Raw genomic sequence first — 3537 nt, 5'->3', positions numbered from 1 at the left:
AAAAATAAATAATTTTTAATATATGTCATTTCATAAAATTAATATATATAATAAAAATAATAATTAGAAAATACATCTTAATTTTCAATTATTAGTTATTTTTATCCTTATTATTAAAATAAAATTATTCTTTATATCACTTTTACTATACTTGTCATTATACTCCTTAATTACATGAAAAACCCAAATCAACTCTACTTATTCCATTTCTATTAAAATTACTCAATTTTTTCATCTTCATGTACGTCGTCATTGAAATAGAATGTCAAAGTTTTGAGGGATATTGAATTCCTATTTATTTTCTTCTTTTTCCTTGTAAATGGGTGTCTGCAGAATTATTAGGTTTGAGTCATGATGGCACTACCCTCATATAATTTTTGGAAAATTATATTAGGCAAATTACGGTTGTGGGTAAATTTACTACAGTGATGGTGTTCGTTACTTATTTTTCGTAAATCATGATTTATGTAGAGATGGACATAAGGAGTTGATGAAGATTCAAAAGTGTTTCAATAGAGAGAAGATTAAAGAAATGAGTTTGGAGATTTAATTTGGTATGAATTCAATTGGTTTTAGTGGGTTGGGTTTGGCTAAAAAAAAAAAATTAGGTAATTTTAGTGGATATCAAATAGAATGGTGTTTCAACGGAGGAAAGAGATGAGGAAGATTAGAGAGAGAGAGTTTGGGGGTTATGAATTTATTTGGTTTTAATTGGATTGGTTTGGATTAAAATAGGAAATCGAGTTATTTGATTAAATTGTGTAATTTTAGTAGATTTGAGATTTTTCATCCATCTAACGGATACAGGTGATATTATTATTTCTATTTCATACTTATTTTTTGATTTTATATAAATTATTTATTTCTTTTTCCAATGATTAATTTATATAATTCTCATGTGATAAAAATTTAATTTTATTAAATCCAATTACATAAACACTCAATTTTTGAAAATTATTACGCTACTCCCATAAATGGTCTATTAATACATTACGGAGTTCAAAATGAGCATTCTTGTCCTTAATTTGATTATGTCTAGCTAGAAATTGTTCAAATCGGAGATTTTCATCTACCACCATTTCTGTCGTTGCAGTTGGAGTCTCTACGACATCTTGAATTAGTGCATTAAGATCACGTCCTCAATCATCACGTTGTGTAGTATAATACATGTAGTCATTATATCATGTAACACTTTCTTTCTCCAAAAACATGACGGTCTTGCAATAATTGTCAAGCTCCGAATGCACGTTCCACATCTTTTCGGCATGATTCTTTTTTCATGGCGAATTAATTATTATGTTATGTATTGTATTTTATCTTGTATTTAGATTGTTATGTTATGTATTGTATTGTTATTTGTGTTTATATTAATTTTCATCTTACCATTTTAATTTTGTGTATTCTTTATAAGGAAAATTTATAATCAAATAAAATGTTATTATTGGTGAAAATTATCAAAAATATATTAATTGAAATTAAAGTAGTATATATAGATAATATATTTTTAAAAATCGTATATTACATTTAAAAAGAATCATCATGAATATTAGATATTTAATTGATTAAATTATATGTAAAATAATGTTAATTGAAAAGTAATGAAAATAATAATAAAATATTAAAAAAGTGAAATAGAGAGTGTGAATAGTAGTTTTCCAAATTTGAAGAACTACTATTTACCTCTCTATAAATGAAGTATAGAGCGAGGTTGGAGAGGGCATTCTCTATTTTACTCTCCAAATATAGAGATGGAGAGTAAAATAGAGATGGATTGGAAATGGTCTAAATATAGTTAACACTAGAGTAAAAACAACTTCATTTTAACAAAAAAAAAAGTAAAGTCAACTGAAAAATGAAAGTTGAGGGGGTACTTTTCACTTTTTTTCTAAAGAATATTCTTCTTCTTGTTTTATCATCGAGAGTTTTTATTTTTGAAAGTATGAATTTTAACCAACATAGGAAAATTAAGGGTAAATCACATAAATGTACCATATTAAAAAATATTTACGATTTATATCAATATAATTTTTCTAACTAAATATAACAATTTTTAAGAATTAAAAATTATAGAATTGATCTTCCTTCGCCTCTTTCTCTGTCACTTTTTCTTTTCCTCCTCTTTTTTTTAATCGAAAAACGGCGTAAAATACTCTTGAAGTATTAGAAATGGTACAAAACTACCCTTCATCCACCTATTGGCTCCAAAAATCCCTTCTCATCCACTTATTCGCTCCATAATACCTTATCATCCAGCTTTGGGTTCAAAATTAACCTCTTATTTGACGATTTTAAATTTAAACTATTTAATTATTTTTTTAAAATACATGACGCTCAAATATTTATTATAATTTAATTTATTAATATCATTTATAAACAAACCCATTACCCACTCATTAATAATTAAATCCCACCCATTTAATAAATCAATTCTACTATCAAAATCGTCTTAAACACTACTAAAACAAGACGAAATTGTTCGAGTTTGAATCGAAGCCCCAATCTAATTTAGGTTGAGCCGCATATTTAGGAGGACACTTTCAATATGATTCTCTTTCAAGCTTGAATTCGAAATTTATGATTAAAGGTAAAGAAGTAGTACATCTCGAATTAGTTCATGCCTTTTTAAAAAAATATTATTGTATAAATATTTATGATTTATTTTAAATATTAAAATTTTAATATATTATTTTTAAAAAAATTCTAAAGTACCATCACATAATTGAGACAAACGAATAATTAAGATGAACATAGTGTTTGATTACTAATGAGTGGGTAGTGAATTTATTTATAAATTATATCAATAAGTTAAATTATAACAAATAGGGAGAGGACTCAAATATGCCATTAAACTTTCAGACATAAATGAGTTTTGCAAAACCACCGTTAAAAAATAATGGCATGAATGAGCCTTAACTTTAACAGTAATGACATAAATGAGTCAAACTTTTAATTGATGGCATAAATGAGTTTTTTTTTTGAAAGTTAGATGGCATATTTGAGCCTTTTCCCTAACAAATATTTGAGCGCCATATATTTTAAAAAATATTTAAATTGTTTAAATTTTAAACCGTTAAATAAGTGGTTAACTTTAAACCCAAAGGTGGATGAGAAGGGTATTTTGGAGCCAATAGATGGGTGTGAAGTGTATTTTGGAGCCAATAAGTGAATGTAGGGTAGTTTTGTACCATTTCTAATACTTTAAGGGTATTTTAGGTCTTTTTCCATTTGTTTTATTTTTCTACTTCTTTGTGCGTCTCATTTTGTGTCAATCTCTCTTCCTCCTCTCTCTTTTTTTTGAAAATTTCATTTACATATTTTTTTTAAATTAGTTTTTCCCATATTTCACTATTTTTTATTCAAAAACACAACAATAAAAGAATAGAAAAACAGAAAATTGTACAATATCATGTTCTCAAATAGAAATTTCAAAATTTAAAATTTTAGAAACAAGAGTTCAACATCGATGATCATTATAACAATTCAATTTTACGAATTTGTGATTAATTTAGATAGGTTATTCCTACAAATAAGTGAAAT

The sequence above is a fragment of the Solanum pennellii genome, chromosome 8 (genome assembly GCF_001406875.1).
Source record: "Solanum pennellii chromosome 8, SPENNV200".
Classification (NCBI taxonomy): domain Eukaryota; kingdom Viridiplantae; phylum Streptophyta; class Magnoliopsida; order Solanales; family Solanaceae; genus Solanum; species Solanum pennellii.
Note: the sequence above shows the minus strand (reverse complement) of the source record.